The sequence below is a fragment of the Capsicum annuum genome, unplaced genomic scaffold (genome assembly GCF_002878395.1).
Source record: "Capsicum annuum cultivar UCD-10X-F1 unplaced genomic scaffold, UCD10Xv1.1 ctg2833, whole genome shotgun sequence".
Lineage (NCBI taxonomy): Eukaryota > Viridiplantae > Streptophyta > Magnoliopsida > Solanales > Solanaceae > Capsicum > Capsicum annuum.
The window spans coordinates 284935-299834 of NW_025834755.1; the positions used below are offsets into that span (position 1 = coordinate 284935).

Genomic DNA, 14900 nt, shown 5'->3' on the forward strand with positions numbered 1-14900 from the left:
GCGTCAAAGCGACTCGATTCAGCTGGATGAGTAGTTGAACTTCGTGGAGGATCCTGAGTTCATATTACCTAGGGATGTCAGGAGGCTTCACTCCAAAGAGATTATAATGGTTAAGTTTTAATAGAGACACGACCCAATAGAAGAGGCTAATTTCGTGATAAAGAGTGAGATATAGGTCTAACATCCTCACCAGTTTGAGGCTTTATGTACATCCTAACTCTTTACTTCTGCAAATGAAAGTTCTTTTAGTAGGGGATATTATAATCACCCTCCAGGTCATTTTCTATATTTCCATGTATGTTTGCCATTTAAAGCACTCCTATAGCTTCCCCAAGTCATTTATGACTTGGTCGAGACGGCAATTTAGTTATCGGGCAGTTTGCTTATTTTTTAGAGCTAATTCCTTGTTTTAAAGCCTTTGTTGGTAAGAATTGGCTACCAAGAAAGACAAAAGACTTTGTATGCCAATTTTACAGTTCCATCAACTTCGAACATCGATGTTAGGCTAGAGGGATCTTTGGTTTGGATCCCAAGGATTCCTGACTCATTTCGATCTACTAACTGGAAATTGATAAAAATGACACTTGGGTGTGGGACTCACTTTTTATTGAAATGACCCCAACTGAATATTTTGACAACGCTATTGCATCTAAAATGTCGAATTTGTTAGGGTAGCATTATCATTTGCATTTACAATATTTTGGATGCATCCCGAAGGGTCGGTGGAGACATGGAAAAATTACAAGTCTTCAGTTGGTGCATTCACTTTAACGCCCTTGGGTCACTTAAGTAATGGCCACTTTTGCGGCCAGCCAGTTGCTTAAGAAACCAAGCTTGCTAGGCTGAGGGCCACTTAAGCGGTCTAGTTTCCACTTAAGCAGCACCAGGGTAGCCTTAAAAGACCCTTTGTCTGATTTTTCCCCATTTTTTACACATGTTCAAGAGTGCAGATGTGATGACCCGATATTGCCCCCAGTTGTAACAAAGTTCTTAGAGCCACAAGTGACCCCAAGCTAACTCATGGCCTGATATGCATTAGGATGCTAAGGAAGACTAACAATATATTGGGCAAAAGCCAAACAAGAAGTAAACTGATAATAAATGGTAATGGAATGATAAGGACTAACAAACTATTGCTGAGTGGTATAGGAACGTGCTAAGTGCAATCTAGGTACTGAGTGTACTAACCAATATTATGAGATAATATAGTGCAGAAAAGTATATGAACCGAACTTTGTATGTATTAAGCATTCGAGAGGGGAAACTAACTGGAATAAACTAATCAGGAATGCATGGACATGAAAACTAAATGCAAGACCATGTATGAGCACTTACTTGATAAAACTAATGATGTTGGGTGTATTTATGCATTCTGGCGTTCCTATTCTAGCCTTTATTGCCCTTTTTTAAGGATAATTCTAAGCTATAAGGGTTGATAATGAGATAAATATTTTAAAACATGTGTTTATAAGGTTCCATGTGAGTTTGTCCTTAAAAGAGTCAATTTGAGTTCAATATAAAAAAAACTAGTATTCCTAGCTTGAGTTAGTTGCTTGTCTAGTCTATCTTGTTTGATTCTATTGAGTTATATGTGTTCCTTAAGGTTTTAAATGTGTTATGATATGTGGTACAACTTGTTTTAAGTGTACAAAGTTCAATTGAGTCAAGGAAAGAGGCAAAACATTGAGTGGAAGACCATGGAAATCACCCTAGCTTAAGCTCTTGTTTTTGAGTCATCGTTATGGATATAGTGTTGTTTATGCTTCTAATTCATATGGTGTGGTCTTTTAGGATCCTTTGTGAGCTTAATATGATGATATATAGATGATTTGGAGGCTGGAAAACCATGGGAAAGACACCACAAAGTCAAGGATGAATGGAGGAACGTCCAACACTTAACCAAATTTCAAGCTGCAAATTATAGAGAGGTGTCACGATAAGGGCGCGTCACAACCCCCATTCAAGTCAATCGATCCTCATGTTTCAACCCTGGACCCAAGTAGCTAGTGTGTTGCAACCCTTGGTCAAGTCAAATTAGCCTCGCATCGCAACCCTACTTCAAACACGACCAAGGAGTGAAAATTGTATCCGAATCAGCTTTGAACTTGTTGTTTACTATAAATACATTTTTTTTCATTATTAATCATCTTTGGACGTCTTGGAGTATCAAGAAAGCCGCTACAACTTCATAACTTAGGTTTTTATTTCTTTAAACTAGTTCATACATGTTCTTAATCGTTAATTACCTCCTTGTGATTGCAATTATGACTATGCGTGCGCAAACGCCCTCTTTTCGGGGTTGCGGCCAAGAACATGATTATTTTTGCTAGGGATTAAGTTTCTTATCTTTTCTTATCAATATTGGTTGTTTTTTATTCTTATTATAACTATTTTAAGGATTTACGACCCTTAAAATACATCCATTGTCAACCTTGTAAACTCGGGAAAGGGAATAGGGCAATAAAACATGGGAATAAGCAAAGTATGGTTCTTGATTCTTTATAAAATAAGAAACTTGAATTAGTATTTGGGACAAGGATATACTTATATACATTTCTTGATTCATTTATAGGATGATATTTTTAAGAACTTAAGTGAATTATTACATCCCCGCTCAATGATGTTAGTGTAAGGTTCAATTTAGGTAATAGGTTAGAGATTGGGAAACCATAATCGTGCAATTAAACCTATGAATCAACAACCAAGATAAACAAGTTAATGAATAAAGTCAAATAGCATAATATGATTGTTCAGAGTGATTGAACCCTGGGTTTTCTCATACTGATACTCTTAAGATCTTTACTTTACGCTTTTCTTACTTTTCTTCCAATTATAACTTCCAAACTCTATTTGGTTACTTTCTCATTTATTGAATCTAAACTATGAACTAAAATCAAATCGTTGCCAAATCACTACAACAAAAAGGTCTATTTAAGACCAACATTTAGGGTCGAGTTAATAATTTGGTCTCTAAAAGTATATTTATGCAGACGAGATTATATTCCGGTCCTTAACTGTCCATTTTTTACGAAGGTATCAAATATATTCCTAAAATTTTTTTAACTCATCCCTATTAGTAATAGATCCTTGAGCTGGAAATTAATATTTTAATAAAAAAATTCATACATAGTTTTCTGCTAAAAATAATACTTAGGCACCAAAATTTCAATTTTTTTCCTTTTCTAAAATCTAATTAAAAGGAAACCTATATTATTAGTTCTCTTGAAAATATACTAGCAGCTTCAATGTTTTCTTTTTCAATCAACAATTTGCCCTAATTATTTTTGCACTGTCGAAGAAATTCTCCCAATTACATGATCTGCTTTGCGTCTGTGCGTGCTTTCCTGTTGATTTTTCCCCAAAATCTTAGTTTTTCAAGCTGTGCACATAAGTTTTATCTTAAATTTTGTTTGTTTGGATGCAAAATTCTGTCTGTATTAATTTTTTCACTTTTGTTCTATTACTTTCTGAATTTTAATCTATTTTCCGTTCATCTAATAATCTCTGTGCTTTCTAAACTTTGTCTATTTTCGATTTTGTTTCTATTATTTGTTTGATTCAAATTCTATTTTTGCTCAATTTCGTTTGTTTGATTTCACCAATCTCTGTTTTTGCTAAACTTTCCCTATTGAATTTTATCGGCATGTTGACTAAAATACTGATATGGATTTAGCTATATTTGAAACCGCTAACAATGATATGTTTATATGTATAGTGAGGTGTTGTACTGGTGAAACTATAAGATGTATTTAGATGTAATTTTTTTTGGGTAGTTAGCACGGGATGTTGTTGAAGGTCTTCTTGGTGTTACTTTTGCATAGTTTATAATGATCCTTCAATCTTGGTCATGAAAACAAACTGCCATTCCAATAGTTTAGGCTTCTGGATACTTGACAGGTTTGAAAAGTTTGTATCATTGAGCGTTTGGCTTGCTTGTCCAGAAGTACTACCTTTTGTTCCTTCTTTAGATGTGATTGGCATCTATAGCGTGTAATTTTTGTTAATCCTTTTCGAGGTTCTATTTTGCTGAATGAGGTTGTATTTCGGTTGATGTCTGAATGAGTAATTTTGATTCAATTCATTCAGAAGGAATCCTAAGTACATGGTTGGTTATTTCCCAACCGCTGATAGTCCTTAGGCTTCCTTCTTCTTCGCGTACAACTTACTGTTTGAGGCCTACTGGCGAGAATAGAGTTCAGCAGCTGCATTTTGTTTTTGTGTTTCTGCTTTCTTCTAACTCTAGAATAGTTCGCGGCTTCTGCATCTTTCTGCTTCTTGTATAATTATGAGTTTGCCTATTGAACTTATGTTAATTAAAAGGCTATTGTGATTTAATGTTCATTGTCATTCCTATATACATAATCCCTATGATCTTTGAATATAAACTCAGATGATACAAGTCACTAGTTTGTTTTATTATCTACTAGAATTTCTCGGCTGATCGGTTTCTAGTTCATCTGCTCAGCTGAAGATATTTGTTTGTGAAAACTAATTAATAAGACAATAATGGAAGTGAACCATAATTTAATATAAGTAGCACGCAAGCTAGCTTACAAGGTCGCGTATCTGCTTATGCAAAAGGAACTACTCTACTTAGCGGATTGGGGGTATAAGGAACTACTATTTTTTCATTGCAAACTATAGGGTATTGTCATAACAAGATGCATTGTAACAATAACTCAGTTTATTCTTGCCGTATAAAGAGTTCAAGGAGTTTTTTTGTCTGTAATAGTATTTGAGTGAACCCAAGCTTGAGCTGTAATGAAGAACTATGAAAAAAGTAATTAAAAGCAGCGCAAGGTGATTTTTTTTATCTATCACCTCTGTCCCCCTTCCTCGATTTTGAAGTCTTATATACATAGAAGAGACAAGTATCATCATTGAGATCAAAGAGACAATTATTATCCATTCCCATATCCTTCTCCCATGAGAAACTGGTGCATCTGTTCATAAGAAAGTCAAAAGTATTAGTTGTTTTGTACTCATAAAAATTAGGCTTCATCTCTGTTTTGTTATGGAATTTGTAGGGGTATTTGCTTGTTCTATTAATACAATGTTAAAGATTTTGAAATAAGAACAACTAGATACTTCCAGGTTAGTTTCATCTTTTGCTAGATTGTATAACTTCACAAAAAGGAATGACAAATCTACATGAACCACTTAATCAATTACTAAAATGGGAATCCTATTAGTTAACGTTTATGAACCAGTTAACTGTATAATTAAGGCACTGACACACTTATCATATCCTTAGTAAGCAATCATGTTTTATCTAGTTTTTCGTTTGATATCCGTATAAAAATGTCATTCCCAGATTTCTGTGAAAGTCTCATATCAAATAACTCCCCCAACCAAACAAGGCATTTGCTGCCATTTCTGTTTATATTGATGTTAGTATAAGCCATACACAATTTTTCCATTAATCACTTCTCTACACACTCCTCGGGATACAACATTCCCCAGTAAGTTGAATTATCAGGCAACTTCTGTTCAATATTCTTCACAAACACGTCTTTATCAGTATAGTTAAGTGGTGTGATTCTCCTAAATCCTTTGGTAAAATCCTTCTTGTTCCACTTATCTTGTGAAGAAGCCATGAAACCATCAGTACACCAATAGTGTGGATCTTCATCAATAGAATCTTCATAAGAAAAACAATTCCGATACTGGTAACATATATCCTTATTCAGTGTCTTCACTACATCCCAATGATTGGTAGGTTTATTCCATTTCAGGAACTCTATCTTTCCCTCCAGATTCAATTTCAGTTTCAAACTCCAGTTGTTCTTGGCTTCGAATATAAAATAAAATGCATCAGCGTTGGAGTTAAATATTGGTCTCAAGTAGTCGCACTACCAGAAATTTGGTCTATGGCAACACAAGCAAAACCATTGTAGAAGATGAGTAAACTGTTGCTGTAGAGGTATTACGACAGTTAACAAACCATTTCATCAGGTCGCGTGGTGATAGGTCTACTGCTACAGTTTTTATAACAGTTTCATCAACCGTTCTATATATGGCTATAGCAATGGTTTTTACCATCACTATCGCAATACTTATTTGACATCAATTGCAATTAAATAAACTGTTTCCAATGAGTTTTATGCAACGATTATTATATCTATTGTAATAGTTAAATATATATATTATACAACTCAGTTGACACTATCGCAATAGTTTTGTCATTAATGCTACAATTTTTTTTTGTAACGTAAACTCTGTAGCAATGGTTTAAAAGTTATTGCAACAATTTTATGGTTAATGCTACACTATTTAGTCAATTTAAAGGAGCTATCACAACATTTACAGGTTGCTACTATAGCCTTAGTAGTTTAATTGAATTTTCTATAGCAACGGTTCTAAGTTAGTATTGCAACAATTTAATGTGCTACAAAAATTTGTAGCCTTACAATGACAAACTAATAATAAATACCAATACACTAAAATATATGAAAAGATATAGAATTACAAAACAGTACGTTATCTATGTTCATCATTAAAATTGTATATAAAAAATATAAGCTTGCCATAGTAGTTAATATCCATAAACTATCGATATAAGTTTAAATGTGTTGTCGATTTCAAAAATGTCCTAGAACAAGTTACAAAAACAATCTAAAATCTTCTTAACATTCTTCAATGTTCTCGTCATTTGCTTCTTCATTTTCTCCACCTACAAAAAAAAATTGTGCCATTAATCTTTGTCAATGTTCTCCTTAATGTAAAATTGTTTCACATTATTGTCACAGGGAATATGACCGTTTTCAAATGCAACTACCTCAAAAAGACAAACAACAAGCAATAAAGCCACTTCAAAAAACTTTATCAAAATAAAATTGGAAGTAGTTACACCAAATCCACCATATAGTTAGACTAAGTTGACTAAATCTTTCCTACAAATTCATGTATTTCACTACTCTCTACTTTTGCTAATGTAGAATTTCACAACTATGAATTTATTGTAAGTATCCATTCACAATTTTATCTTATAATTTAGAAAAAAATTCCAAAATTATCATGGAATATATATTTTTTAAAAAATAGGTTCAAGGAAAAAGTGTAACAAGCCTTTGCACAACCAAGAATATAATCACAATCAATGGGCAATTTCCAGGACCAACCTTGACAGTTCGAAACAGAGATACACTGGCTATTACTGTCGTTAATCTAGCTCATTAAAATGTTACCATCCACTAGTAACTACCTTTTAAATGACCTTTTATGTGTACATATATATATATTTTTACACTGTCCATGTAAAAATTGAGAAGTCTTTAGTAGCTCTACATATCCCTTCACTTCACATAAAATCAGTTGTATGTACTATACAACAAGGACAACATGTCCCCTCTATTCTTTTTTCCCAATTGGCTTTCATACTTAAAAATTTCTTTAACTTTAGCTAGCTATAATAGGGGGAATTTTTGAAAAGATGGAGGTAAAATTACACCTCTCTTTGTCTCTCTGCAGGTACAATAACATGACTTCTTTATCTCCCTCTCTCATTTTCTTTGTCAGCAACAACATATATACACCACCATGGTTGTCTTAATTACATATTCCACCTTGCTAACTTACATACATTAATAATGCTTACACTCGCATGAACACAAAAAGTTAGCCACTACCTATAGCATAGTTATTATTACTATCATGTATAATTAAGAACATAACAAGTAACATACATGTAAAACCACACATCCACCTATCCTTCTCAACCACAAAGCTATGCTATCATCAACATATTTTAAAGAAAACATCACATTTCTTTTCCCACTTTCTCTCTGTCTCTCTTATAATTAAAAATTAATATATATACAAGAGAATTATACATGACAAGTCTCATAAAATAAAAGAGTCTCAATTAATTCAACTTTGTTTTCCTTTTGTTGATGCAGCTAGCTAGCTTATTAAAATTGATATACACAAGAAAGAAGAAGAGCTTACTTGTCCTTCTCAAGCTTCAGTCCCACCATATAGCCACCTTCTTATCAAGATTTTGTAAGATGCAACCTTCTGGAAATTACAGCCCTAATATTACCAGTTCCTCTTCTTACTTCAACATAGATATTCCATCTCCTTAAATACAATACGAACCCAAATTTGTCCAATATTTCCATGACCTTCATTTCTCACAACCCCCTCATAGTCAGTATAATCTCGATACTAGTATTATGGTAGAAGAAGATTCCAACAAATTAGACAAACAGGAAGAAGAATATCATGAAGAATTAGTACTAAAAAGCAGTAAGAACAAGAAGGATGAGATGAGCAGTACCACTACTAGTACTATGCGTAGGAAAAACAACAAGTACGCTACTGGTGCTGGTGCGGGTGCTTCAAAGAAAGATAGACATAGCAAGATTAACACGGCTCACGGCCTTAGAGACCGAAGAATGAGACTCACTCAAAATAGCTCGCAAATTCTTCAATTTGCAAGACTTTCTCCAGTTCGATAAGGCCAGTAAAACAGTTAAGTGGCTACGAGTGGCCACTCACAAAGTCAAAATCAGAAATCAACGAGCTCGTTCAAATAATAAACAAATAAAACTGCAACAGGACTATATAAATTAGTGCATCGTCTCCTTCAGAGTCGTGTAAAGTTATATTCGGTGTAATTAATGAATCAGCAACTAATAATACTATTAATCTTGTCCACAAGCAATAGAAAGAAAAGGTTAAGTTGATTCGTAGGACCATATTTCATGAAGTTGTTGCAAAGGAATCAAGGAATCAAGCTAGAGAAAGGGCAAGGGATAGAACAAAAATAAAGAATAGCCTAAATAATAAGAATAATATTGGAGAATCCATGAATAAGCAGTAGCAGAACAACAAGATAAACAACAATTTGCTAGTGAATCAAAATAGGCCTCACATGGCTTCACTAGACTTTGAGTTTGTGTTTTGAACAAGAAAATGAGATAAATGACAAGGCAACAATGCTAGTGAATCGAAAGAGCCCCACACGGTTTCACTAGACTTTAGATTCAACAACACAATGTTAACAAGATTACTAATGCTCTCAAATTTCAACAAAAATGTAATGTGTAAGTACCTGAACAACACAGATTAAGGATGAATATAAACTCCTTGAGAAGTTCTGACAGTCTTGTACATCCCATTATGACTGAATGGATGTTTCAAAGACGAGCAACAGACGTTAACAAATATGTTCAGATCAAAAAATTTGAAGAGAGAAAAGATAATAGAAATGGAAAGAAAGTGTACCTTTCAATAACAACAACAACATACCTTGTATATTCCCACTAAGTGGGCTCTGAGGAGGTTAAGTGTACGTAATCCATACCACTACCTCAAATATGAGATAGAGAGGTTATTTCCGATAGACCCCCGGCTCAAAATAAAGCAATCTAAGATAAGATAAGGAATAAATGAAAAATGAAGAATTAGAAAATAGTATGCTCCCTCCCAAACATAAGGGAAATTTACACCTCATAATTATATCCATTATCATATTTTTTCTTTATTTAATTGGAATCCTAATTGTGGAGTGAAACAAGCAAGAGCCATAGGGATTATGGAAAAAAAAAGTTTTACCAACTATGAGAAAAGATATATATCTACTAGCATTAATGAAAGTCAATGTAATATTACTTTACTTCATCTATAGACAAAGATATAAGATAGGAACACCAGTTGAGATGCTTATGAGAAAGAAACAAATTCATATCACACTGATCATACTAGCGAACATCTTAACTGAAACTCGCATATAATGTACATATTTAATTTTCCTGCACGGTAACTACTCATTATGGAACTACCACACAAAAGATATAGAAGCTAGAAAACCAGAAAAAACAAAATCTAGAAGCAGGACTAATCACTCTAACCCAAATCAAACTAATACGTAGTACAATGCCACCCAAATGATTATACTAGGTGGTCAAGGATCCACCTATAATAAGTAAGAGTGCACCAATGATAAGAAACAATTACACTCAATCCAAATATGTATTTTTTTTAAAATCATGTATTTATAATTTGTCCGCAATCATTATCACAAAGTAATGGTTAGCGCAAACATAATCAAGCCTACTAAATTAAAATAATAAAGCCACCTCTACATACTGGATAAACTTTTCGGAGAGTTAAAAGAACAAGAAACAAATACATATCACATAGATCACATTATCGAACAACCTGCAGCAGCTCAAATGGGTGATGCCATAGAATATCAAAGGTGTTATTGAGAGTTGGAACCTTTGGAAAGATGATAGACCCATCAAGAACACCTGGTTGTTCCCTTTTCTGCTATTTGGATAGCTCCCTAACCCTTGCAATGATGTTAATAGGGTCAAGCATGTATTGGTGGCTAAAGACCCCTGGTGGGATAAAAGGTAAAGCTTAACCTAACTATAATTAATGTAATGGTCATGGAAGAAATGAAAGGAGTGTGGTGATTTACCTTGAAGTACAAGACGTTTGTTAATTTTACGTGGCGGCCTTTGTTTAACTCGGTCATCAACCATAGCAATGTAAAATTTGGGAACTCCTTTTATCACCACTAACTCCAAGTAACCATCTAAAAACTGCAAAAAGCACTAAGTTATAATGAATGTATTGGAAGTTAAAATAGTTACATCTTAGTGTTTCTATGAAATTACAATAAGAATGTATTAGCTAGGATTATATAGATAGGCTAGTGTGTTTTCTATTCAAAGCAGGACCACGATATCACTTTTGTCAAACGAAATTCGATTTAAATTCACCAAAAGATTCATAACCTGGTGCAGCCATAAATTTTATACAGCTATTGTACCTCCTAAGCCAGAATGATCGTTCCATTCGCTGGCCAAATAGCATTAGACTAAAGTTAACGAGCATAATGATGATGCTTTAAGGGAACCCCGTGTACTCAAAGTACCCAGTAGTACTGCCATAATTACACTGTGAGCTACTCAAAGGAAACAGATAGTAAAAAATACATAAAAACCTATTAGAGCACTACCTATCCATCTATGCTTCTTAGACTTGATATTAATATTAGTTATTACACCTGGAAAACAAGAAAACTTTAGCATCAATATAACATCAATATCAACTATAATTGTCTATTCTAATTTGTTAAATACTTAATTATAGGACAAAACACCAATCTGAAGATGTAATACCCCAGGTGAGCATCAACACACTGAAAAATAAGCTCTTTCCCTGTGAAATAGTAGCTACATCTAGTGATTGCTTGTGACCTATAAGAAACCCCATGCGTGTTGCATTAGACGCACAAAAGATAGACCAACAATGAGTACAATCCACTAAAAAGCCCTAACAATACGAAGCCAATGTTTCCAGTTTCAGATCGAAAGCTTTGCCACCAATGGCGACTTCTGACGACAACGGCGCCACCTCACCTGAGCTTTAAACCAAAAATTAGAAACACAATTTGATGGGAAATTACCCTAACGACCTAAATTTGTCATATATTATTTTGTAGAAACTGTGACTGAAGAGAAAATGATCGTAAAAGTTGAAGTTCCCTTCAGAAATTCCCTTCAGCAGATGAGTTCACAATGGCAATTTCATCTTCAGCACAACAATTGGAGGTCAAAAATACATATTCTAATTTGTTTTTGGTTTAGTGAGAGAAAATTGGAGAAAGAGGGAAAAGGGATTAGATTTTTTGCTTTTGGCAGGTTATAAAAATAAGAGGGGGAAATATAAGGATTTAATAACTATTGTAATTGATAAATATATGTGTTGCCATATATTATTTTGTAGCTACTGTTCATCAATTTTTCTTATAGGGATGCCTATTGCAACGGTTATAAATTAGTGGCAACGGTTGTGTTATTAAATTGTGGTATTAGAATTAAACTTTTTAGCAACGGTTGTAACCATTGCAATAGACTATCTACAACAACGGCTTTTGAACTGTTGCTTAAAAACTTGTTGCCATATACCTAATTTTTGGTAGTGTCATTTTCGATGAGGGCATCATTGCCATTGAATATTTGTCCATCCCAAGGTTCCCATCTTGAAACTCTTTGTTGTTTTTTCTCAAGAACTAGTTGGGTGACTGACCTGAGTCACCTGACTAGAACCTGAACAAATAATCACCAAGAGCTGGATTAATACTTCCTATCCAGACCTCATAGATCAGTCAATGCCAGTTATCTGGTCTCAACTAAGCTTTATTCGTCGTAATAATGTGTCGACAGGGTGATCAAACCTTTACCGTAGGTACTCACCAATCGACAGATTTCTAGAATCACTAAACACAAGATTACCTAAATTCAGGAGCTTTAGAACTGGACTGGGAATAATTTGGTTTGGCTTATAAATCGATACGGTTGTTCCTATAAAATTTTGGACAAAAATCATCCTTCTTTGTCAAATTTATGCATTGCACCAACTCCAGCTGGATTCCTTCTATTGCAAACCCATTCTATATTGGGTCCTTCATTATTGTACCATAATAATAGGTACTGGTTCCCAAATAGTTCATTAGGACCAAAAAATCCTAATTCAAATCTTTGGTTCGATGAAACTAAAGTCTCACCGTAATAAAGGACTTGATTTGCAAACATGGTATTAGTAGAAGCAATGACACCGGCATATGCAGTTATGGATATAAATAGTAGCCAAAAAAGCATAGTGGCCATTTTTCTTGCCCAAACAGGTGATTGTTAAGGAAGTCAATTTTTCAATTCAAGCCTAACTTTTTGCTTAGGCTTAAGTTACAGAACTTAGTGAACACTAAAGAAGAAATTGACAGAACCTGCAACTGCATAACTTAATGAATTCTAAATAAAAAATTGATAGTGTAGTTGTATTTAAGGCCACTATACTAAAATTATTCATGATCGCAATATCTGTCCGCTGGGAGTATCATCATAGAGTGATATTAGCAAAGAATAATTGAATCATATATGGGTATCTATTGAGGTAAATAACATATCTACATCTGATTTAAATTCTTTTTTACTATAAAAGCTCTGCTTATTTTTATAAAATCTGAGCTCATCATCTTGTTCATTCTGGTCCTTTCTTGGTAAAAGTGTTTGATAGTATTTGCAAGCCATAAGACTTATCCCATATTTTGATTATTGTAGGATAAATTTGAGGGTGTTGAACTGAGTGATCATCATGAACATATTTTGAGATGGATGAATGAGTTATAGAACAAGTGGAGAGGATACTTATATGGAACAAATGTGAAGAATAAGTTACTTCAACAAGATCTGAAGAATAAGCCAAATAAAAAAGATAAGAAAGAATGAGAGTGGTTGGTAAAATAACATTTTTATTCTAAAGCTTTTTAGGTATACAAATCCTTTCTTATCTGAAATCCAGCAAGACAACAGGGAAATTTAGGCAACTCCCTGGTTTCGAGATGGATTTATGCAACTCTCTTTTGATTTATATTTTTATTTGAATTATTAAAAATTAGATTATTATTTTACAAATATAGGAGAAAAGCAAAAGAAATGCAGCGAATCTAGCTAAGTTGATGATGCTTCATCACATGGGTATCAAGCCTATTTGAGATATTATTTTTTAAAAGGTATTATCATAAAGTTATTTTCCTATAAAAAATTTATGAGGTGTTATTTAACTTTTTTGTCTTTGATGAAAAGGGGGGGGGGGGGGGAGATGGCAATCCACCAGACTTGGGGACTATTTTCTATGAGAGTCCAAAGAAAGATAACAAGCTCATTGAACCTGAAGCAAATAAAAAATATATGTGTTTGTTTAATTTAATATGTATATTTATTACTTGAAATTATATGGAATAATGATAGAAAATATTTCTTTCTATATTTTGTAGGCTTAAATAGAAGAAATAGTGAATACCGAGTCATCTTTATCTAGGATAGAGATTGTTAAAAAATGTTTTAGACCTCAAAATCATAGCCATGTAGTTGCTTTTTGGGGGTGGAATAAAGGCGAAAGACTTAAAAGGTGACACTTCCTCCAAGGCTGAATTATTTTCCACGCTGCATTCTACTTAAGAGGAAAACAAATACTTAAATAAGGAAATTAAGTCATTTAATGATCGTCTGTCTACCTTAGAAGATGAGATGAAAGAGATAAGGAAAATGAAAGAATTCTTTGCTGCTCAACAACAAAAAGTCAGGGCTATAACATCGCCAATTTCAAATGAATGACCACTACCTTATGCTCTCCAAGTTAGTAACCATATATCTTCTCTCTCCCCTTTGTATATTTATTGTATTGGTTTGAGAAATTTGAAATACATGAACTATAGAAAGTGGTTTGTGTATATAGCATGTAATTTTGGTTAATTCATTTTGGAGGTTCTATTTAGTTGAATGAGGTTCTATTTTTGTTGGTCTGTGAATGAGGTTAATCCTTCATGTGTATGATTGGTGTGTAAATGAGAAACCGATGATTAACTATATTGAATGATGATATAATCAATCTTGTCTAGATACACTTGGAACCTTCTTTGTCTTGTTTAGATACAATATACCTCCCAATGATTTCCCAAACATAAAAGAGAAAGTAGACTGTTGATACCTTATATTGATTATGTACAAGCTTTAAAAGATAATAATATATACAAGATTTCAAATAAATTCATCACTAGCATCAACTTCTTCACAAAATAATTACTATAACAAAGTCATTACTGTTTAGTGCCAGATGCAATAGGCAATAGGTTTTAGGGTGCTGATATTACAGGTTTCTCTATTCAGCCCATATGTACTACCTATTCCATTAGATATCTGCACCATCTCTGAGATACAATGTTTATGATTGATTGGGATAGCATGTTGTTGGGTATGTTTACTTTAAGCTACCTTTATAACCAGTGACAAACCCATCTGTATCCAAGGGATGTCACCTGACAGCCTTCGTTGAAAAATTACCGTGTAGATAAATAAAAAAGTTCCATCATGTATATATCTTAT

At 33.6% G+C, this 14900-nt stretch overlaps 1 pseudogene; it reads left to right on the top strand.

Annotated features, from left to right (window-relative positions):
- The first annotated feature begins 8006 nt into the window (after positions 1-8006).
- Positions 8007-8824, top strand: LOC107846442 (annotated as a pseudogene).
- The last annotated feature ends 6076 nt before the right edge of the window (positions 8825-14900 follow it).